Source organism: Macaca nemestrina, chromosome 11 (assembly GCF_043159975.1).
Source record: "Macaca nemestrina isolate mMacNem1 chromosome 11, mMacNem.hap1, whole genome shotgun sequence".
NCBI classification, from domain to species: domain Eukaryota; kingdom Metazoa; phylum Chordata; class Mammalia; order Primates; family Cercopithecidae; genus Macaca; species Macaca nemestrina.
Genome location: NC_092135.1, coordinates 91,940,425 through 91,966,318, shown reverse-complemented (window position 1 = coordinate 91,966,318; position 25,894 = coordinate 91,940,425).

The window sequence follows — 25,894 nt, the reverse complement described above, 5'->3', positions numbered from 1 at the left end:
AAACAGGGTGAATAATATGGTTTATTCAAGGTTTCATGGTTGTTATAAAATATTCCTTACAAAAGCCACTGTATATCTTTATTTGCCTTTACCTATTTTGTGTAGTCAGTATATCCATAATAAAATGTTTGCTGTATTTAAGACTATACTACTTCTTTTATTCTCTCTCATATTATTCTAATTAGGAAAATTTTCACACATACATATTTTTTTCAAAATGTTTGCCTTTGTAAAATTATTTGGATGAAATATATTTGGGGTAACATTGTGTAGGTTTTGATTTTACCTTCAAATTTATCAGTTATTAGTAATCACCTTGTATATAATAAAATGCTTTTAAAGAACATATAGGTAGTGATATATGTATATTTCAGAACCAGGTAATTAAGGTTCCAGCATTCATGAATCTCGCTTTCTAGTGGAAAATCTAAGTGCTACAAAATGCAAATGGGAGGCACTTGGTCAGTATGAACTACTAAACTTACCTTATTTCAAAACATAAACATGCTACATGAAACTAATATTGAAGAAATACATTTCTCATTTCCTTGATTGATTTCAAGGAAATGGAAATTCCCAGTCACTGAGTACAAAGAGGTAGCAACATCAGAGAAGTGTGTGCTTGCTGAAGCTCTCCAGATAATTAGGAATATGTTTAATCCTTATTACCTGAAAATGACACTTTAATATTCAGCAAGGAAGGAAAATCATAGCCATGTGCATTGTATTAATTGAGTGCAAGACCTTCTCTACCCAAAAAGCTTAGAATCACAGAAGATCACCACCAACTGGCTGGATACCAGAAATATCCCACCAGCTTAGAGTAAGAACTGAAATCTTGCCATCTTTCTGGAACTGCATGGAGAGAAGTTGTTAAACAAGATCTGTGCAGTGTGGACATGAAATCTAAATTCAGTCTATCTACATGATAAAGAACAACACAAAGTATTAAATCATCGCAAATGGTGATCCAGGACAAAAGCAACATAGTGGTAAGGGAGAGCCCACCTGCACAGAAAGTCAGCAACAGAAGTTTCTTGTAAACAGCAAACATTTTAAACTGTGCACACAGTAAATGACTTTCGGACAAACAATTAAATTACCATGAGAGAGAGAGAGAGAGCAGCATAGTTTGCATTAGAAAAATAAGTGATAATTATTTATCTATAAAGATACTCAATTACTGGTATTTAAAATTTTACAGAAAACTAGAAAATAACAGAACAATAAGTCAAGAACACAATAGGGAATCACACCTGTTATCCCAGCACTATAAGAGGCCAAGGTAGGTGGGTCATGAGGTCAGGAGATCGAGACCGTCCTGGCTAACATGGTGAAACCCCATCCCTACTAAAAAATACAAAGAAAAAGAAAGAGAAGGAACACAGACTTAGAACAAATAAATATATCTTAAATGAAACATAGTCATTACTCTAAAACTAATACCTGCATCAAAGAGTTGGTAAGATAAAGTTTGAATGATGAAAACTTAAATGAAGGTAGTTCTGAGGAAATATTCTCAAATGTATCACAGAGGTAAAGAGATATAATACTACAAAGAGATGATGAGAGATGTTTAGAAATTAACAAAATGATATAACCTATTTTGCAGAGGGGATTGAGAAAAGAAAAGTTGATGAATTGGAGAAACAAAATTTGAAGGGCTTATATCTGATAATTTCCCAGAATGAAAAACCTGTATTGTCTTATTCAACAGTCAGAATGAATGTGAACAGTATTAATTAAAATAAAATCCCATTCCCTGGACATTGCAGTGAATCTCCCATGCAATGTTATCTTAAGAGCAGACAGGTAACAAAGGGCAGATTAGCTACAAAAGAAAGGCAATTATACTGACCACGGACATTGCCATAACAGGAATAATAGAAGACATTTAAATAATACTTCTAAAATGTTTGAAGAAAATAACTGTTAAACTAAAGCTTTATGCCCAGGTAAATTTAAATTTCATTCAGGAATGAGAGTAAAAGAAATATATTTCCCAGCAAAGAAAAACAGAGATATAGCAGCACTCGAGAGGCACTGATGAAGTACTTTTTGAAGACAAACTCTCAAATGCTAAAATAACTGATGTTACTGATGAAGATCATAATCTGTTGATATTTACAAAACTCTATTGAGGTTATTCATTATGGTTTACAATAGGATATATGTATATATCCTGTGTGTGTGTGTTTACATGCATATATATACACATACATATATATGTATATAGATATAAAAAATATGTTGGCACATACTGGATATTATTAAATCAAACTTGATTTCTTTCCACCTGATATTGTTTGACTCTGTGTCCCCCCCCCAAATCTCATCTTGAATCATACTCCCATAATTCCCACATGTTGAGGGAGGGAGCTGTGGAAGATAATTTGAATCAGCGGGGCAGTTTCCCCATACTGTTCTTGTTATAGTGAATAAGTCTTATGAGTTCTGATGGTTTTATCAGGGGTTTCTGCTTTTGCATCTCTCTCATTCTTTCTTGCCACCACCATGGAAGAAGTGCCTTTTGCCTCACACCATGATTCTGAGGCCTCCCCAGCCATGTGAAACTGTAAGTCCAATTAAACCTCTTTTTCTTCTCCATCTCGGGTATGTCTTTATCAGCAGCATGAAAATGAATTAATACAGTAAATTAGTACCAGTAGAGTGGGGCATTGCTGAAAAGATACTCAAAAATGTGGAAGTGACTTTGGAATTGGGTAACAGGCAGAGGTTGGAAGAATTTGGAGGGCTCGGAAGAAGACAAGAAAATATGGGAAAGTTTGGAACCTCCTAGAGACTTGTTGAATGGTTTTGACAAAAATACTGATAATGAATTGGACAAAGAAATTCAGGCTGAGGTGGTCTCAGATAGAGATGACAAACTTGTTGGGAACTGGAGCAAAGGTGACTCTTATGTTTTAGCAAAGAGACTGGCAACATTTTGCCCCTGCTCTAGAGATTAATGGAACTTTGAACTTGAGAAAGAGGATTTAGAGTAGCTGGCAGAAGAAATTTCTAAACAGCAAAGCATTCAAAAGGTGATTTTGGTACTGCTAAAGGCATTCAGTTTTAAAAGGGAAGCAGAGCATAAAGTTCAGAAAATTTGCAGTCTGACAATGTGATACAAAAGAAAATCCCATCTTCTGAGGAGAAATACCAGCTGGCTACAGATACTTGCATAATCTGAATGTTAATCCCCAAGACAATGGTGAAAATGTCTTCAGGGCATGTCAGAGAGCTTTGCAGCAGCCTCTTCCATCAGAGACCTGGAGGTCTAGGATGAAAAAACGGTTTTGTGGGCAGGGCCCAGGATCCATGTTCTGTGTGCAATCTAGGGGCTTGGTGCCCTGCATCCCAGTCACTCCAGCCGTCGCTGAAAGGGGCCAACATAGAGCTTGGGCCATGGCTTTAGAGGGTGCAGGTCCCAAGCCTTGACAGCTTCCACATGGTATTGAACCTGCGGGTGCACAGAAGTTAAGAATTGAGGCTTGGGAACCTCCGCTTAGATTTCAGAAGATGTATACAAACGCCTGGATGCCCAGGCAAAAGTTTGCTGCAGGGATGGAGCTCTCATGGAGAACCTCTGCTAGGGCAGTGGGGAAGAGAAATGTGGGGTTAGAGCCCCCACACAGAGTCCCTACTGGGGTACCACCTAATGGAGCTGTGAGAGGAAAGCCACCATACTCCACATCCCGGAATGATAGATCCACCTACAGCTTGCGCCCATGCACTTGGAAAAGCCACAGACACTCAATGCCAGCCTGTGAAAGCAGCCAGAAGGGAGGCTGTATCCCGCAAAGCCACAAGGCGAAGTTTCCCAAGATCATGGGAACCCACCTCTTGCATCAGCATGACCTGAATGTGAAACATGGAGTCAAAGGAGATCGTTTTGATGCCTTAAAATCTGACCGCCCCACTGGATTTTGGACTTGCATGGGCCCTGTGACCCCTTCGTTTTGGCTAATTTCTCCCGTTTAGAATGAGTGTATTTACCCAATACCTATACCCCCATCATATCTAGGAAATAATTAGCTTTCTCTAGATTTTACAGGCTGGTAGGTGGACTTGCCTTGTCTTAGATGAGACTTTGGACTGTGGATTTTTGGGTAAATGCTAGAATGAGTTAAGGCTTTGGGGGACTGTTGGGAAGGCATGATTGGTTATGAAATGTGAGGACATAAAATTTGGAGGGGTCAGGGTGAAATGATATGGTTTAGCTCTGTTCCTCACCCAAAATCTCATCTTGAATTGTACTCCCATAATTCCCAGGTGTAGTGGGTGGGACCTGGTGGAAATAATTTGAATCATAGGGGTGGTTTCTCCCACACTTTTCTCTTGGTAGTGAATAAGTCTCGCAAGATCTGATGGTTTTATCAGGGAGTTCTACTTTCGCTTCTCTCTAATTTTCTCTTGCCATCACCATGTAAGAAGTCTTTTTCGCCTCCTGCCATGATTCTGAGGCCTCCTGGGCATGTGGAACTGTAAGTCCAATTAAACCTCTTTTTCTTCCCAGTCTCAGATATGTATTTATCAGCAGTGTGAAAATGGGCTAATATATCACCTCCCTAATTTATAATTGACAATAAAAATTGTATGTATCTATGCTGTATACTGTGATGTTTGATACATGTAAACATTGTGAAATGATTACAATAAAGCTAATTTACATATCTATCATCTGATATACTTATCCTTTTGTGTGTGTGGTAAGGACATTTAAGATCTATTCTCTTAGCAATTTTCAAGTGTACAATACTGCACCTGTTGATTTTGGTATTCAGATCTTCTATAATTTGAACATTTCCTTAACCTATTAATTATCAAGTGCGATTGACTGATGATTTCTCAGTAGGCTAATGGGTTTATCAGTTTCTCATATACTTGTAATTTGAAGCTATTTTATTGGTTGAAAATTTTCATCAGATTGTTGTACTTTTTCTCATGAACACTGGTATGATTCTATGACGCTCCTCACCATCCCTAACCAATCTTACAGTCTATTTTATCTAATGCTGATTCAAGTAATCAATATTTCATTTAAGTATTTACCTGAATATTTTCCTTCAATTTTCAAATTTCGTATGCACTTATATCATAGAGATGATTATTTTAAGATACTCATATTTATATTTTATATTCAATTTGTCAAACTTTATCTTCTACTTGTTTAATCAATTTATACTTAATGTAGTACTGATATACATAGTTATCCCTTTTTCATGAGTGTAGTGAGGACATTTAAGATCTATACTCTTTGCAATTTTCTCTTGCTGTTTTTCTAACCTTACTTTAAGCATATACACAGGCATGTACCCTCATCTGTTTATTCTTTTTTAAGCACATATTTGAATATATATATATTTATCATAAATGTTAGATTATTAAAGAAATAATTTCTCTTAATTTCTTCTTACACACTTTTTAAGATAAGAGTCTGTAGTTTGTCTTTTCCTACTCAAGTGTTTTTTTTCTTTAGAGGAAAAATATTTAATTTTAATGAAGTCTAAGTTATCAATGTTTTTTTTTACTGTCGTTTTAATAGCAAGCCTAAGAACTATTTGCCCATCCCTAGATCCTGAAGACTGTCTCCTATGTTTATGTTTTATGTTTCTAAAACTTTTATAATTTTTATTTTACATTTACATCCATGATGCATTTTGTCTTAAATTTTGTATAAGGTGTGTTTTTTTTTAAATTTTTATTTTTCTGAAAGGGTATTTTTTCCCATTAAATCACTCTTTCATTTTAAATAAATATCAGTTGGTCATGTTTGTATGTGCCTATTTATTAATTCTCTATTCTGTTCATCCTTGTGTCTTCACTAATATCATACCACATTGATTACTGTAATTATATTATATCTTGAAATTAGATTAATTGAACCTCTGAACTTATTTTTCCTTTTCTTCAAAGTTTTTTGGCTATTTTAGTTCCTTTGCTTTCCAGATGTATTTTAGATTAATCTTGTTTATAGATGGGGGAAAATATTTTTAATCCAAATATCCAAAAATTTAATAACTAGAATTTAAAGAGCTCTTAAAACTCAGCTGTAAAGAACTCTTAAAACTTAGCTGTAAAAATAATCAAGCATGAAAAAAAATACAAGAAGAGGCATTTTGCCAAAAAAAGACATATAGATGACAAATAATCACATAAACATTTTACATAAATTTCACATTAATATCATAATGAAATATTACAACACACCTCTGAAAATAGCTAAAATAAAACTTAATGAAAACACCAAACGCTGACTAGGATGTGAGGAAACTGCCACTTATAGATTGCTGTCAAGAATGTAAAATGTTGCAGCCACTCTGTAAAACAATTTGCCAGTTTCTTAAAAAAACAGATACACAAACAAAACTAAACATGTGGCAACCACAAAACCCAGAAATTGCACTTCCCGTAATTATCTCAGGGAAATAAAACCTTATTTTCACACCAAAACCTGTACACAAATATTTATATTAATTAATTCTTAGTAGCCCAAAGCTAGAAACAACCCAAAAGTCATTTAATGAGTGAATGGTTAAATAAACAGCAGGACTTCCATACCATAGAATGTTACTCAACTCCCCAAAGGAAGCAACTATTGATACATGCAACAACCTGGATGAATAGCCAAAGAAACATACTGCATTTAAAAAGCCAAGTCCAGAAGTTATATACATGTGTCCCTTCTACCTTGATATTTATGGGGAATTGGTTCCAGGACCGCCATGGATATCAAAGTTTTGGGATACTGAAGTCCCTTATATAAAATGATATAGTATTTAACCTCTGCATGTCTTCCCTATACTTTAAAACATCTTAAATTACTTACAATATCTAAGACAATTTAAATGCCATGCAAGTAGTTGTCATCTTGTATTAAAAAAAATTTTTTTTTTATGATGTAGTTGTTTATCACAGGGGAAACTGGGTATAGGATACATAGAATCTCTCTATATTACTTCTTACAACTGCATGCAAATCTACACTTACCTCAACATTTTTTAAATGCTCAAGAAAAAAAGGTAAAAGATAACAAATATCAAATTATGTGATATTTTTGTAAATATTTTTATAGTATCTAAAGGACTTCTCTCTTCTATTTCTACTCATTTCCAACAATTTTCAAGGTTTTTTTTTTTCTTTGGCAAGTTTCCTGCTGCCTACATGCCTGAGAATGTTTTTATCATATACTTTTTTCTGAATGGCAGCTAGCTGAATACAAAATTCTAAGTTGTTTCTCTTCTTCCAATATGATCCCAGTATTGTCCTGCAATCATCGTTTTTGTGGAAAAAATGATGTTGATTTGACCTTTATCCCTTCTCAGCTGATCTATTTTATCTCCGATATAATTTAGGATTCGCCTTGCCATTGATTCATTAAAATTTCACTATTATGTCTAGATGTGTTGTTTCTTTTTCTGATCTCTCTCTTTGCTACTCAAGTATCTTTCAGTATGAATTATTTCACCAGTTTTTTAATTACGGAAAATTCACATCCGTTTATTATTCAAAATATTTTATGAAAAGTTTTCTATGTCCATTTTAATTTTTTTCCACTTTCTAAAACTCTTTAGAAATGGATAATAGTACTTCTATTTCTCAATTGTCATAACTTTTGTTTTTATATTTTCTATTTGTTTCACTTAATCTTTGGGAAGTATTAAGTCTCTTTCCATTTCTTAATTTATTTCTATTTGTGATTACTTTGCTCTTAAATGTGTCTTTAATATACATAATTTAAACTACTATATGCTTACATCTAATAATTCACCTTTTTATTTTTTATAAATTTCACATTTTTAATAATTATTAATATATCTGTTCTAAAACTTCTGTTCCTGTGAGACCTGTAACCTAATATACCATTTTTCTTTTAGAGTGAATGTATTCTTGAGGTATTTTATTCTTTGGTTTTGAAAGCTATTAAGATATTAGCCATGCACCAGTAATCATGTCAAATGATGTTTATTAAAGCACTTTGTAACAGTAAATTTTTGGAAATAAACAGTGTATCTGTCAACATGGTAGAGTAAAATTAAATTGTTTAACATTTAATTAAATAAATAATATACAGTAATAACTTAAAAAAGTAGTTCTATATTTACAACATTGAAATTTGAAAACACTTAATAAAAAAGTCAATAGCTAAAACACACAAACACACACTCGCTAATTTTGTAAGAATTGACAAAAACACAGAAAATAGTATTGTATATTGCTCAAGAATGTACACACACTTGTATATGCACATGCACACATACATACACCTTGGCTTGAAGGATTTATATATACTCACTATTTTGGTCTTACAAAGACCATGCTAAGATTGGAAGAAAAGAAAAGGAAGACTTCACTCAGTCTACAATACTACTGTATTTTATAATATGTATATTATGTATTACATACATTGAATATATATAATATGAAATACCTATATCTATCTCTAGGAATCTATAGGGCATTGATTCCAGTACTCCCACAAATACAAAAATCCACAGATGCTGAAGCATATAAAATAGTGGAGTATATACATATAACATATACACATATTTCCATGTGTTTTAACTCACCTTCAGATTACTGACAACACCAATCCTATGTAAATGCTGTATAAATGGTTTTGGTACCATATTTCTTAGACAATAATGACATGAATATAAGTTTGTGCATGTTTGGTACCTACACAATCATCCTTCTCTCTTTTTTTCATTGATATCTTTGATCTATGATTGATTGAATCCATGGATGTGTAACCAACTCATGGGAAAGGTTGACTATACAGTCGTAACTAAAAGAAATTTGCAGGTTACATTCCAAACTACCACAATGAAGGAAAAATTGCAATAAAGAAAGGAACACAATTGTTTTGACTTCCCAGTGCATATAAAAGTTATGTTTATGCACTGTGGTAGTCTAACATTGTGCAAATGTTAGTGTGCAAAGCATTATGTCTAAATAACAATCCACATACTTTAATTAAAAATAATTGCTAAAAATGCTAACGGACATTTGAGCCTTTGGCGAGTTGGTAATTGTTTAGCTGGTGGAAGATCTTACCTTGTTAAGCCTAGCTTTTGACTGATCAGGATGGTGGTTGCTGAAGGTTGGGGTGGTTGTTCCATTTTCTTAAAATCAACAACAATGAATTTGCTTCATTGAGTGACTCTTCCTTTCATAAAAGATTTCTCTGTAGCATGTGATGCTGTTTGATAGCATCTTACCCACAGAAGAACTTCTTTCAAAATGGAAGTCTTTCCTCTTAAAACTTGCTACTGTTTCATCAACTAGGTTTTTGAAATATTCTTAATATTTTCAGTCCTTTCAACAATGTTCACAACATTACCAGGAGTAGATTCCATTTCAATAAGTTACTTTCTTTGCTTATCCAAAAGAAGCAATTCCTCATCAGTTCAAGTTTTAACATGAGATTGCAAAAATTCAGTCACATCCTCAGGTGTCACTTCTAATTCTAGTTCTCTTTGCTATTTCCACCACATCTGCAGTTACTTCCTCCACTGAAGTCTTGAAACCCTCAAAGTCATCGATGGGAGTTGGAATCAACTTCTTCCAAATTCCTGTTGTTGTTGCTAATATGACCTTTTCCCATGAATCATGAATGTTTTCAACAGCCTCAAGAATGGTTAATCCTTTTGAGAACGTTTTCAGTTTACTTCACTCAGATCCATCAGAGGAATCACTATTTATGGCAACAATAGCTTTAAAAATGTACGTGTTAAATAAGACTTGGAAGTAGAAAGTACTTTTTGATTCATAGGCTGGAGAATGAAAGTTCTGTTAGCAGGCAAAAAAAAAAAAAAATTAATCTCTTTGTACATCTTCATCAGAGGTTTTGAATGAAAAAGTGCATTGTTGGCCGGGCGCGGTGTCTCACCTCTGTAATTCCAGCACTTTGAGAGGCCGAGGGGGGCAGATCACGAGGTCAGGAAATCGAGACCATCCTGGTTAACATGATGAAACCCCGTCTCTACTAAAAATACAAAAAATTAGCCAGGCATGGTGGCAGGCACCTGTAGTCCCAGCTACTCGGGAGGCTGAGTCAGGAGAATCGTGTGAACATGGGAGGTGTTGCAATGAGCCGAAATCTCCCCTCTGCACTCCAGCCTGGGCAACAGAGACAGATCGAGACCGTGGTGGAAGAATAAGAAAGAAGGAGGAGGAGGAGGAGGAGGAGGAGGAGGAGGAGGAGGAGAAGGAGGAGGAGGAAGAAAAAGATAAAGTGCAATGTCAATGAACAGCAATGTATTCAAAAAAATTTTTTTTCTGAGCAGTAGGTTTCAAAAGTGGGCTTAAAATGTTCACTAAACCACACTGTAAACAGATGGGTTGTCATCCAGACTTTGTTATTCCATTTATATAACACAGACAGAGTATATTTAGCATAATTCTTAAGGGCCCTCAGTATTTTTTTGAATGGTAGATGAACATTGGCTTTAAATTAAAGTCACCAGTTGCATTAGCCCCTAACACAAGAAACAGCCTGTCTTTTGAAGCTTTAAAGCAGTTTCCTCACCTCTCTAAGCCTTCATAGAATTGAAGACAGAGCCTTGCTCTAACTGGGCTTTGACTTAAGGGAATGTGGCTGTTTTGATCTTATATTTAGACCACTAAAACTTTCTCCATATCAGCAAGAGGGCTTTAAAAAAAATCTTATCATTTGTGTATTCACTGGAATAGCATTTTACATTTTCTTCAAGAACTCTTCCTTGACATTCACACTTGGCTGTTTGTCACATGAGGTTTAGCTTTCAGCTTATCTAGGCTTTTGGCATGCCTTCCTGACTAAACTTAATCACTTCTAGCTTTTGATTCATAATAAGAGGCTTGTGACTCTTTTTTCATTTTTTTTTTTACCCGGAGGCCATTATAGGGTTATTAATTGGCCTGATTTCAATATTGTTGTGTCTCTGGGAATACGGAGGTCTAAAGAGAGGGAGAGAAACAGGGGAACACCTGATCAGTGGAGTAGTCAGAACAAGCACATCTATTGATTAAGTTTGCCATCTTATATGGCATGGTCTGTGGAGATTCCAAAGAATTTACAATAGTGACTTCAAAGATTACTAATCAGAGATCACCATAACAGATAAAATAGTAACAAAAAAGGCTGAAATATGAGAATTCCCAAAATGTGACACAGACACAAAAAATAAGCACATCTTGCATATCTTGTTTAAAAAAAATACTGTCGATACTCTTGCTGGCTGCAGAGATGCCACAAGCCTTCAATTCATAAAAAGAAAAAAAAAAACAGTATTTGCAAAGTGCAGTGAAGTGAAGCACAATAAAGGTATGCCTGTATTTATTTCATTAGTTTTGGGGGGGCTTTGTAGGGTTTAACTAATGCAAATGGCCAAGAAAAATGTATGGCTAATAAATAATAGAAAGAAAAGAAATGTTTTCATTAATTGTGTGCATGTGATAACAATTATATCTGAAAAATCTAAATGAATGAAATATGTGTTAAAATTTGGAACCATAAACACAAAACTAACACAGAAATAATTATAAAAATTATAAAGTAATTCTTTAGCTAGTACAATTCATGTAACCAAGAGTAAACTTAATCACAATTAAATGAAAAGGATATATAGGAAGATCAATATTATATTTAATGCAAAAGACATAAATAAGACGTTAAAGAAAGAGAAGAGAACATATATACAAAAGTAACATGCCTTGGAATGTTGGTTCGTATTATAGAGTGGTCAGTTTTACCCAAACTGGTCTTGACAAAGTTGATATAATATTTATTTATTTATTTTTGTTTCTGTTTTTTGAAACGGAGTCTTGCTCTGTCACCCAAGCTGGGGTGCAGTGGGAGGATCTCAGATCACTGCAACCTCCTGGGTTCAAGTGATTCTCCTGCCTCAGCCTCCCAAGTAGCTGAGATTACAGGCATATGCTGTCATGCCCAGCAAAGTTTTATACTTTTACTAGAGACAAGGTTTCACCATGTTGGCCAGGCTAGTCTGAAACTCCTGACCTCAGGTGATCCACCCACCTCAGCCTCCCAAAGTGCTAAAAATATTTGAATAATAAAGGAGTATTGCAAATGCTCATCATCACTGGCCATCAGAGAAATGCAAATCAAAACCACAATGAGATACCATCTCACACCAGTTAGAATGGCGATCATTACAAAGTCAGGAAACAACAGGTGCTGGAGAGGATGTGGAGAAATAGGAACACTTTTACACTGTTGGTGGGATTGTAAACTAGTTCAACCATTATGGAAAACAGTATGGCGATTCCTCAAGGATCTAGAACTAGATGTACCATATGACCCAGCCATCCCATTACTGGGTATATACCCAAAGGATTATAAATTATGCTGCTATAAAGACACATGCACGGCCGGGCGCGGTGGCTCAAGCCTGTAATCCCAGCACTTTGGGAGGCCGAGACGGGCGGATCATGAGGCCAGGAGATCGAGAGACGATCCCGGCTAACACGGTGAAACCCCGTCTCTACTAAAAAATACAAAAAAACTAGCCGGGCGAGGTGGCGGGCGCCTGTAGTCCCAGCTACTCGGGAGGCTGAGGCAGGAGAATGGCGTAAACCCGGGAGGCGGAGCTTGCAGTGAGCTGAGATCCGGCCACTGCACTCCAGCCTGGGTGACAGAGCAAGACTCTGTCTCAAAAAAAAAAAAAAAAAAAGACACATGCACTCGTATGTTTATTGCAGCGCTATTCACAATAGCAAAGACTTGGAATCAACCCAAATGTCCATCAGTGACAGATTGGATTAAGAAAATGTGGCACATATACACCATGGAATACTATGCAGCCATCAAAAAGGATGAGTTTGTGTCCTTTGTAGGGACATGGATGCAGCTGGAAACCATCATTCTTAGCAATCTATCACAAGAACAGAAAACCAAACACCGCATGTTCTCACTCATAGGTGGGAACTGAACAACGAGATCACTTGGACTCAGGAAGGGGAACATCACACACAGGGGCCTGTCATGGGGAAGGGGGAGGGGGGAGGGATTGCATTGGGAGTTATACCTGATGTAAATGACAAGTTGATGGGTGCAGCACACCAACATGGCACAAGTATACATATGTAACAAACCTGCACGTTATGCACATGTACCCTACAACTTAAAGTATAATAATAATAAATAAATTAAAAAAAAAAAAAAAAAAGCAATGTGAAGCCACCCACTCCACAGTATTAAAAAGCATTATAAAGCCAGGCAAGAAAATTATACTCAGTGGAACAATCACAACAAATAAGTGCACGTGTGTGCATGTGTTTATGTATATTTTGTTTGTAATGTTATTGTAATAGAAAGATAGGAATTCAAATAGTAACTTCCAAAATTAGTTAACCTTGTTAAAATAAATTACAGATCTATCAGGTATTTAAATATAAAGAAACAGAAATAGATAGGAATTAATATTTATACAAGCTTGTTGTAGCAAAGGTCTTTCAAAGCAAGACACCAAACCAGAAAACACTGGTGCATTTACTTTATAATACAAACATCCCTTTATATCTAAAACAATATCAACATTTAAAATGACAAATTCCAAAATAAAGAATAAACTATTCATTTCTGAAATAGTTTATCGTAAAATTTTAACATAGAAGGAATATATAAATATTAGGAAATATCAAAATACTTATTAAAACATTAGTAAAGGAAATAAATAGGCAATTCAAAAGGAGTATGATTGAGTAGTACAGATATTTTTATGTAAAATGTTATTGTAAATAAATAAAATACATATTTATACATGTTAATTTATTTCATTCATCCAATCCACAAATGTTCAACTATGCCAGTGCTGGGAGTTGGCAGTGACACGGGAAACAGACAATTTTGTGTACTGCTGCAGGGAGTGTGCATCTGTTCAAACTTTCTGGAGGACAGTTTGGCATCACTAAATACTCTCTTGCCTGACATGATGTCGATCACTAATCAATAGGTTAATTGAGCAAGTATTTGACATTCCTATTTTAACAGTTTTATTTTAAGCAAAAGCACAAGCTATGTTTATAAGTCAGCTCAGATGTACGAACAACACTGTTTCTTCATATAAGGGTTCCTTGAATATACAGAACAGATTAGAGCCTACTCTTGCTGATTTGTTTCTTCTCTCTTCTTCACATGAAAATGATACTTCTATAGGTAGGCTGCAAATTCTAATGCCAAAGCCTTAAAAGTGTGCTAAAACAACTTTCAAAAAATCTCATGGATGCTTTTCAAATTCCTGTGGATCTTTATAGATGATATACCTGCCAATAATTACGTAAGTTTTTATTGATTATTTGAATTTACCATGTTTTTGAATTATTCAACAATATTATCAAAGCTATATCTTTCACACTTATTTCACTAGTTTGGTTACTTTTAATTAAATTGTGTAGTTATAAAAACATGTATAAATGAAATAACTGGTTTGCACACAAATGTGATTAACTCCATACCTACAAATGTAAGTACGCATGCAGATGAAAAGATAGCCCCTTAGCTGCAAATATTCAGTTTGAGCGTTAGTCTGTATTTATTTCAAGATAATTGAAAGCAGTAACCTGTCAAGTCAGTTAAAAGTCATTTAGAAGGCTTTCTACTCTATGGATAATAATCTTTAAAATGTTATTTATATTTACTTAGCATTAGATAACAGTAGCAGATTTATAAGCTTACAGAGAATAATACATAAAAGAATAAATAAAATAAATGAGAGGATTTCATAATTAATACGTTTCACTTTCGGAAATATAATGCAACCATATTAATCAACATTATGCACAATATATTGAATTGTGTAGACCACAATTTATCTCTGAAATTAGAATTATTCGTGATTATTACCTTGTGTTTTCCTTATCATACTTGCTCTAAAATATTAATACATGAACGCGAATTACAGTTATACTCCTGCAGGAAAAACAATAAACTTGTTTTCTAAAAAATGGTAAGTTTAAAAAAGTATAGAAAATATGTCTGTTATTGCCTGTGCTCTTTTTCTCTGTTGAACTATTTTTGTGTCTTTCTTTCTATAGAATAAGCATACATCAAAGTTTCCAAAATTGACATTTGACTTTTCTCACAAAGTAGTGAAAATTAATGATAATAGAATATCTTAATGAAAAAAAAAAAAAAAGCAAGAACTTATCTGACACTCATCAGGAAAAGACAGCTGCTGGGCATTCATCGTGGATCTTACAGGGTAGCATTGCTGACATGAATCCACTAATAAAGAAGCTTCACAACTGAACTGTTAAGCAAAACAAAACTAAATCCATTATTCCACGGCAGAATTACATTAAACAACATCCCAGAGGTTGAAATGTAAACCAGAAAGCCAACTTCTTATTTTTCAGTAAGATATATTGCCACCAATTAAGAGGAATAATAAAGTCAACTTCACTTACTCTTTCTCTAAGTGGACATTCCTTGGAAGTTAAGTTATAATAAGAAGATTAAAACATGGAAAGAAAAAAATATAGTAATATATTTTTGTGACTATAAATGGAATTATATTCAAATGTATTGATACATCAACATCTTCAAGAGATTGCCCTTGTAGATTGTTTTACCGTATTTTCATATCCTGGAGAATTCCTTGATAGGTTCTGCTAATGTGTACTTTTACAATCTTTACTTTTCTGTGCTTCTACAGTTTATTTACCACAACTCTAAATAATATATTATATAATTACCTTTTGTAGAATTTTATCTAAACTAAAATACATTCAATGAGGTTTGCATATCCTATTATTTTATTTAGTTAATTGATTGATGTCCTGTCTTGTACTGGAAAATAATTAAGGATAGTGTTATATATAGATTTTGAATATGGATATTATTGCTTAACATTCAGAATTACTTCTCTTTTCATTACTGCCAAGTTTCTGGAAATGAAGGGTTATTTTACACTTATTTAAACCAACAATGAGGAGCTAACTGAAAAGAAAGAATTTTCTTAAAACATCATGTAGAAGTTGCAAGTAACAAACTCCATCTATTGTGTAGAAGAATTATTGTTAGTGACAATTGTGGTTCAACTTCTCCTGAAAAGTTGCTTCTTTAGTGTTCAGTTATTCTAGTCGGTAGAAAGAGCTACAGAGGCTCCATCATCTACACATATCGCTATTAGTTTGGTGCAAAAGTCATTGCTGGTTTTGCCATTGAAAGAAATGGCAAAAACCGCAATGACTTTTGCACCAAACTAATAGACACTTGCACAATTCAAACCCCTTTCAAATGCAGCCAATAACATATTTTAACACTTTTTTACATAATGATACCTAAATGCTCTAAATATTTGGCCCCAAAAATAAAATTTATGCTTCCTTCCAAAAACCAAACCAAATTTTCTGCTGGAGTTGAAGGATATGGTACCCACTCACATGCTATAACTGAAGGTCTTTGCATCTTTGCCTTGTGAGAGCCATGATCCTATCACATAATCAGTATAGGTAAAATAGAAATAGAATTCCTATAAATTAGGATTATTGAAAAATAAAAGTAAAAGCAGGTCCCACACATGACATGATATACAGGAATATTCATTATCATGCTATCCTCTGCCAATGGAACATCACATTTTCCCCTCCTAACATGAACTAAATCACATACTACCCATATGCCATCATGTCTCATGTTCCGGCTGTTCAGTTCAATAAAGACCTTGAAAACCCAGCTATCTGTAGTAAACCACATGGGCTCTTATACCATTTACCTAAGTACTATAAAAACACAGCATGATAATTCTGAATTATATTTACGAACCTACCCTAACCAATGCAGAATTGGACATTTTAAATACATTATGTTTTATATATTATGTAATATCTTGCTAATGACCCTAAAATATCATGTTGAATAGTTCTCTATGGGTTATATAGCAATTTAGAAAGATGATACAAAAATATATGTGAATGTTCAAAACTTATTCCATTTATTTATAGTTCCGAGAATTTATCTTTTCCCTCAGAGGAAACTTAGGCTCAATTTCTTCTTTTATGTTAACGGAAACTTTTGTCAATTTTCAACATCACAATACCCTTATTTTTCTTTTCCACCTTTCAGTTTAATAGTTAATTTTCAGGCAAGAAATTGCACCCTGATGTGAGACAAAATATAAGAACACTGTTTCTGTGAATATCATTTAGATTAGTCACATTAGTCCGTTTTTCTCCAAATTCTTCATATTTTTTCTCCTGAATACTCCTCCCTGAATAAATTTTAAAAATTTGCCTCTGATATTTTTAAGCAAACATTAGTCACAAAATTAAGTGGCTATATCTTGGAATTACTGCACACTATAACTTAATGTTTAAATACCCATGCAATAAACCAAAGCTTCTTGTATTCACTTGGGCCGCCATAACAAAATACTATAGACTGGGTGATGTAAACAAGACATTTTTTTCTCACAATTCGGGAGCCTAGAAGTCCAAGCTTAGAGTGCCAGCATGATCATGTTCTGTGAGGGATCCATTCCATCCATATCTAGATTGCAGACTGCTGCCTTCTCTCTGTGTCTTCATATGGTGGAGGCGAAAGCTCTGATATCCTTTTTCACTTCTTATAAGGGCACCAGTTCTATCTGATCAGGGCTCCACGCTTATGAACTCAGTTATCTGTAATCACATCCTTAAAGGCCTTCTCTCTCATACCAGATAGGTTGTCAGGACTTCAACATATGAGTTTTAAGGAGACATAAATTAATTAATAGCACTTTGTTTCAACCTCTCAAAATGTATGTTCTTCTCACATGCAAAATACATTCATTCTATCTCAACAGCCCCACAGTCTTAACCCATTCCACCACCCACTCTAAAGTCCAAGTCTAAAGTCTCATCTAAATTTGTGTGATCTAAATCAGATATGGGTGACATTCAGGGTATGATTCATCCTAAGGCACAATCCAATGCCTCTCCAGATATGAATCTGTGAAAAAAGACAAGTTACGGATTTCCAAAATACAATGATGGGACAGGCGTAGGATAGATATTCCTATTTCAAAAGGGAGAAATAGAAAAGAAATAAGAGATTATGGGTTTCAATCAAGTTCAAAATCTAGCAAGGCAAATTTTATTAGATCTTAAGTTTTGAGGAGGATAACCATCTTTGTCTCAATGTCTCACCGTCCAGGCCCGCTAATGCAGCAGTCCCACTTTCTGGACCAATTGTCATGGTGACCCTGGCCCCATAGCTCCTCAGGGTGAAGGTTGAGACCCTGAGGCTCTGCTGGGTGGTCCTACTCCTCACAGTTCTGCAGGGGGATTCTGCCCCAAGGCTTTAGGTGAATACCATTTGGTCTGTTGATACTGAGGTGGTAGCCCCACTCATTGAAATCAAGGAGATAGTTCTGATGGTCTGAGAATCACATTTGGGGTCATAGTTCACTTATCAAAAAATAGCACATGTTTGCAGCCAAGTCACTCTATGGTCCTGTCTTGTAGAAACCAAGAAGTCTGCCAGTCTTCATTCCAGCTCACTTTCTCTTTCTCCTTTACTTCAAACTGGCAGTGTCTGTGCTGATATAATCCCATCTCTATTCCTGGCTTTCAATGACATGCCGTTTATGTTCCTGAGTCACTCTCATGATCTCTTTATAAAATGGTTGCTCAGTCACGTCCTTAGTGTTCTCTTTAGAACAAGCTTTCTCATTTTTTGCAACGTAGGTATGCTGAGAATTTTTCATATCTCCAAGTCCTAGTTTCTTTTTGCTTAATAATTAGTTATCCAATTAATTGCCCCCTTCTTGCATTTTAATGTAAACTGTCAGGAGAAGCAAAGCCACTCCCTCAATAATTTGTTTAGAGATCTCCTCAGCTATATATCCAATTTCATCTTTAACAAGTTCTACCTTCCACAAAACATTAAAGAACAAGTCAGTCAAGTCCTTTGCACCTTTATTACAAAGATTGCTTTTACTTCTTTCCAATAACGTGTTTCTCAGTTCTGTCTGAAACCTGACAAGAATGTCCCTTAATGTCCATAGGTCACTCACATTCAATTCATTATTATTTACATATTCTTTAAGAAACTGTCTCTCCAGTCCTTGTCTTTTCTTTCTGAACCCTCACAAGAATCTCCTTTAAGGTCCCTATTTCTAGAATACACCTCAAATATTCTTCCAGCCTTTACCCATCATTCAATTCCAAAACTGCTACCACATTTAAGTATTTGTTACAACAGCACCCCACTTCTTGGTACTAAAATCTGTCTTAGTCTGCTCAGGCTACCATAACAAAATTCCATAAATTAGATAGCTTAACACAACAGAAATTCATTTTCTCTCCCCCAGCTTTGTAGGCTGGAAGTCTTAGATCAGGGTGCTAACATGGCTGGGTCCTCGTGAGTACACTCTTCCTTGCTTGCTGATGACAAAAACTCATGAATTTTGCTGGAAAGATTCCCAAGCAGAATATACAAAGTTTAAATGCTTATTCTAACTTCCTATGTTAAAATATGAGAAACAAGATATTTGCTAAGGGAAGAATTGTCAGTTTTTAGCAGAGCCTACAGGAAATATAAAAGAGCCAGAGTTTTCTAGATTAAAATAAAACTGTTTCTAAGACCCAGTCCCTCTAGATGGCAAAAGACTTGTAAAATAAGAAATACACTCAAGGCAAACATAAAATCCAGGACACATTTTATATAGTATGGCAGCTAGATAAATATTTCAAGGATACAGTTTCCAGGCACTTTGTTGACATCTCAGATAAATATTAAGGAAATGCACATTAGAACTGTAAAGATTCTTATTGTCATTGTTCCACAGTATGTGACTCCATCAAAGCAGAGCTAGACTGTTTTAAAGAGATTTGTGTGTGCAGCTTTTGTCTAATGTATAATAGTAACCCTTAGAACCATGCACACATAACTCATATAAAACATGAATATATATATATATACACACAGAAACAGTCTTTGGTTTGAAAGACTGATTAATGAAAATCACCCCCAATTCCTCAACCTTAAATATTTTAATATACAGGAAATAGACTGAGAAAGTATTCAGACCATCTGCAAACACAGACCATCTTTATGGAAAAGAAAAGATAATTCAGGAATTGTAGCCAAGACCCCATAATATGAAGCTACAAGCAATGAAGAACTACACCCATAAAGTAGAACAAGCCCCTAATCAAAGAACCAGCATTGTGTACTCTGGTGAATTTCAGAATTGATATGGATCAACTATTGTTCTCTTCTTCCCATATCCCCCTGTTCACGACAGTAGTGCCTCTCTATGTTCATTCATTGTGTGCTGGGTATGTCAGTGGCAAATATCTTGTCTCTTTACATCTTAAGTTTTCTAAAGGAGAGATGTTGTACTTGATGAACTCCAGTCAAGAAGATTCAACTGCACCTAGACCTGATTTAGAAGGTGAGAATCTGGAATTTGAGTCAACCTCGTAAAAACGTGAGACTTCAGGAGTTTTTGGAGAGTGTCTTAGTCAGCTTGGGTTGCCATAACAATATAAAATAGGGTGGATGAAACAGCAAAAATACATATCACATAGTACTGCTAGAAGTATCAGCTTCGGCTGCCAGCATGGCGTGTTTATGGTGAGGGCCCTCTTCCTGGATTGCAGATGGCAGCCTTCTCACTGTGTTCTTGTATGGTGGAGACAGCAAGCTCTTGTGTTTCTTCTCTAATAAGAATAATAATTATTTCATCATGAAAACCTCACCTTCAAGACCACATCTATTTCCCAAGGACCTCTTTTTCAAATATAACCACATTGGAGGTTGAGGCTTCAACCTATGAATTGAGGAGAGACACAATTCAGTCCATAGTAAAGGGGGTGAGTATATTTTATACGTGGGAAAAATGTAAATGTTTTTTGACTAGATATTGGACTGTGGTAGATTTAAAATGTCAACGAATTCTTTGATACTTCCTTCATCAAAAATTAAGGCCTATTTTCCCTTCTTTTATTACTACTTTGAATAAATATATTCCAGATCTAGTCCTTTAGAGGACTACAAATCTCTTCCTTTTACTTTAGAGTTCTGAGCCACCATAGAATTCAGACTATCCTGCTGGAAAAGAAATTTGGAGAGCAAATGATACTACCAGGAGATGGAAAGGAGCTTAGCTGAACCTAGCCTTCCAGAATTCCTGGCATGCTTCAAACGTGAGTGAAGCTATCTTAGACCGTTTACCCAGCTGACAGCTGAAATCTACTGGGTGACCCTGCAGTTACCATATACAGGAAAATAGATCCGGTGAGATTTCTCTGAATTACTCACCTACAACAATACTAGATGCAATGAAATCATTATTATTTTAATCCAGCACATTTTTGGGTTGTTGGTTAAGAAGCAGAAGATAACCAAAACAAAGCAGATACTACCACACTTCTTGTATTCCAATTGTTTACAGCAGACATTTTCCTTAGAGGTTCCAGTGGGTCTGAACCAACACAGAAACACATATTGGCTTGATTGTCAAATTAAGTAAAATGCATAGGAGGGGGATCACATTTTTTGCTTTCTATAATTGAGTCACATTTTATAGAGAGCCTACCTGAAGAATCCTTTTTATTTTATTATTTCATTTTATTTACTTTCATACGGTCTACATTGTATTAACTACACTTCTAAATTTGCACATAAAATTATCTATAAATATACATTAGTTTCACTTATTTGCTAAGTTTAGTGTTGATTTTCATTTCCAGTCTGAAATTGAGAATGCTGCAGATTTAACAACCTGCCCATATAAAAAAGACCATTATTCGATACGATAAAACCTGCTGGGAACAATTTCTTGGATCGCATCACAAATGTTGTCAATGATAAAATGTGGAGACTGTGACAGATGGAACACACAATCACTAAAAAGCATTCTTACAATGGAAAATTGCATGTGTGCACTCCAGTCTTCCTATTAGGTGACAAAGTGAAGATTTTTGCTTCTGGATCTTGAGAATAACACCTTACTTAGTTCTATGTTGTTGGTTATTTTTAAGAATCTATGCCCACACTAAGGCATTGTATTCAACATATTTTTAAAAGGTACTATTATTTCTCTTTATGACTCCATCTGGTTTAGTAAGAACTGTAATGACAATACCTGTAGAGAACATTCTAGGAAGTGAAAATATCAGCCTGGCTTCCAGCATTTCCCATGGATATGTCATGCAAAGCAGATGGCCTGAAGTCATTTGATATTATTTACTATCCTTAGTACAATTTGTATGAAATTTCACCAGCAATTTAGTCTATCATGTTAATATATATATGTTTATTTAATCATAATTAACCAAACCTTTCACTTAAGCATTTCCCAACTTCTTCAATATATTGCTTATAGATGTCAGAAGAACCACTGAATTTAAGAAATCCTGGTTAAAAAATAAATCATAATTTTAACCTCAGATTTCTCATGGATGCTATTAGGCTACTCACCATCCGATCATTGTGAGTTTCCAAGGGGCTATAAAATAACAGTGTATTCAAAGGTTATTGGATCTTGGGGCAACTAATTCATGCAACCTCTTTTGCAACTAGAATCTTTGAGTGTTGACTTATTCATTTAAATTTTTCTGGAATTATTGAAAACAATTATAATCAAAGCTATAAAATATAGGATGAATCAGTGTTAGAAGAATGTTAAATTCTAGAATCAAATTATAATCTACAGTGAGAAAAACTTGGCAGTCTTCCACACCCCATGCCATCTAAAAGTGCTATGCTACATATGACATATGCTTCTCTTGGAAAGGGAAAGAATAAGGAGGAATGGCTTTATTTGTGAGCTGCTTCACCTGGCCGTCGGTTCATGATTGGCTTTTCTTTTCTACCTCAGGACAATTTATATTATGGACACAGCAAGTTGCTGCACAGGGAAAACATTACAATAACCCAGAAATGAGCAGCGAATTGCCCTCAAGTGGAGAGTCCCAGCAGTGTAGCTGCCAGATGTCAGGCTCACTGCAGTTAAACTGTGGGAACTTCTATATTTCCACATTTGTAATTTGTGGTTCCAATACACGTGGAGTTCTATTTCCACATACTCTGCACAAGAAATCATTTGTATGAAGCATAATCTCATGAGTGGGGTTGATATTCTTTAGGAGTATTTGTATAGTTAATTGATAACAGAATTTCAATATGAAAAGGAAAAGCTTTTAAAAAATTAATACCAAAATTTTAGATTATATAAAATAATCCTTTCTATCCTCTTGAAATATGACTCCTTAACTTAATAGTTAGGTATGATTTAGTGTTAGAAATAGATACTTTTCCTTCACTTTTACTTGCTACACTCTTGTGATATTTAAAATAAAACTTATTTAAAGAACATTTAATTCAAATAAAAAGAGATATTTTGGGTATCATTGCCGAATCTCTTTTATTAGAAAGAGTATAGGTAGATAATAATCATTAATATAGTTTCCAAATTCTCACAGAACCATTTGAGGGAAATACCCTAACATTTGAGGGTAATAACCTAAAATAGATTAAAGCCTGTTATTACAAATTAATAAATAAGTTCTAAAAGAATTTGACCTCAAAAGCTTTGTATTCATTAGTTAAAAGGCAATGAGAGTAACTTATTTTAAAAAGTAGTACTCATTTGGAATATGCATTACCTATATGCAACAAAAACACATTTTAGTCTCTAGAAATATAATCAAAAGTCTATATTCTGAAAACTAGCAAAGATTTCTTCGTATTTTTTAAACAGCTTATGTTTTCCATAATTAAATAGAACAGCTTAGATACAACAAGTGAGAGTTGTTAAACTAGTTATTTTGACTTTGCTTCTGTACCATTTGCTTCTATGACAACTAAAAAATGATTGAAAATAAGCTAAACTTTTGGGTCCTACAAGTAGCACATAGAAGCTTCTTTATTTAAAATGATCAGAAGCTGGGAAAATATGTCTGAGAGTATAATTTCACTGCAATTTAATTGATCTGTTTTCACTATTAGACCCCCTATTTTGCAATGAAAAGCTCTTAATCCAAGAATAAGGCATTTTGAATATAATCACGAGAAGGTGAATTACTTCTTTATTTTGGAAAATAAAACGTCACTTTTAAATAGTCTGGACTAACAAGAATGATTTTCTTCTCAAACGTCAACAACAACAGGTAAGGCATAACTAGGTCAACAAGTATTACAAACATTATACTCAACATTCACTTACCTAGATTTTTGCATTATTATTAAAATATTTTGTTGTACTTTTGTTCCAGGGGAAAAGAAAGACAGTTAATATGTGAGGATCAACTAAGCTGAAGATTGGCAGGAGTGTGTCTCTCTCTGACTTTGAATTTGCACAGTCAGTCTCAGTGGCAACCAAACCTCACCAGGTCCCTGCATTGCCATCTGCCATGCCTGTTTCCTTCTAGGCGTTAAACTTGGATAACCGAAGTAAGGCAGATTTTTCATTTTACTTTGCATTACACTTTGGGCTTGAGTGAAGTGATTTCATAATAATTTAATATTTTAGTCTAAAAATAGACTATTAATTTTATTAAAGAATAATATTAGCTGACATAATATATTTAAATTAATTTACATTTTAGTGTAAATGTTATACACAATTTATTTAAATTTTTGGTTTTTTAAAAAATAAATTAAGCAATCAATCATTTATCATAAATAATATAAATATCACGTAAGTATTTGAAAGAAAGGAAAATATCTACTCATAATTTTATTTTCCTTTCCTATAGACAAAAGACTTTATGATTTTCATCAGAGGTATAAGGTTCATGGCAAGACTAGTGACTTAACCACAGAAGCGTGATCCTTACCAATTGGTCCATTCATTCATTCATTCATTCATTCATGTGTCTATTTGTTCAGCCATTTAACTGATACTTATTTGCTACTTTCTAGATGTCAGAAAAATATTTGGTACTGGACATATAATGGATACAACCTATTGAGCAAAAGACATGTCCTTATGAAGTTTATCTGGCCATACTCTTCTAAAATGTGAAAAATATATATAGGAGTAAAGCACACAGGGATGCCATAACTTCCATGGGAATGTTGAATAGAAGTGGTGAGAACAAGCATTCTTATCTTGTTCTTAATCTTAGGAGAAACACATTCATTCTTTCATTATTAAGTCTGATAATTTCTGAAGATGTCTGTACGAGGTTAAATAAATCGATTTCTATTTTGTGAAGATTTTAATGTGGAATCAATGCATGATTCTGTTGAATGCTTTTTCTGAATATATATAGATGATAATATAATTAAAATATTAATATGGTAAATTCCATTGATTGATTTTCCTATGCTAAACTATCCCTTTATCCCTAGAAAGGCTTCATCAAAATATTTTATCCTTTTTATATATTATTCAACTCAAAAATACTAATTTTTAAATAAATTTTACACCTATGTTTATGACTTGTGCAATATTCTTTTATTATAATAAATTTTCTGGTTTTACTATTCGGGTAAAAACTGTTTTTTAGAAGGAGTGGGGTAGAATTAATTCATTTTCAATTTTCTCAATTTTTTTTTGGTGTAATTACTATTATCTCTTCTTGAAAAATTTGGTAGAATTTACCACTGAAGCAATCTGGGGCAGAAGATACCTTTGTCAGGAGGTTTTAAATAAATTTAATATATGACCATTCAGGTTATTTATCATCTTAAGTAAATTTTTATAGGTTGTATCTTTTAAGGTACAGCATTTATCTATTTAACCTAAGCTGATCAACTTTTAGGCATACAGTTGTTCATCATTTTATCTTATTATTCTTTTAATTTATGTAGAGTTTTTAGTAATGTCACCTCCTAGCTCTTAATTGGTCTTGGCCACTTTTGCTCTTCTATTTTCATAGTCTGGTTAAAATTGCATCAATATTAGTGATCTTTTTTCTCAAAGAGTCAGGTTTTATACATATTTTTGTT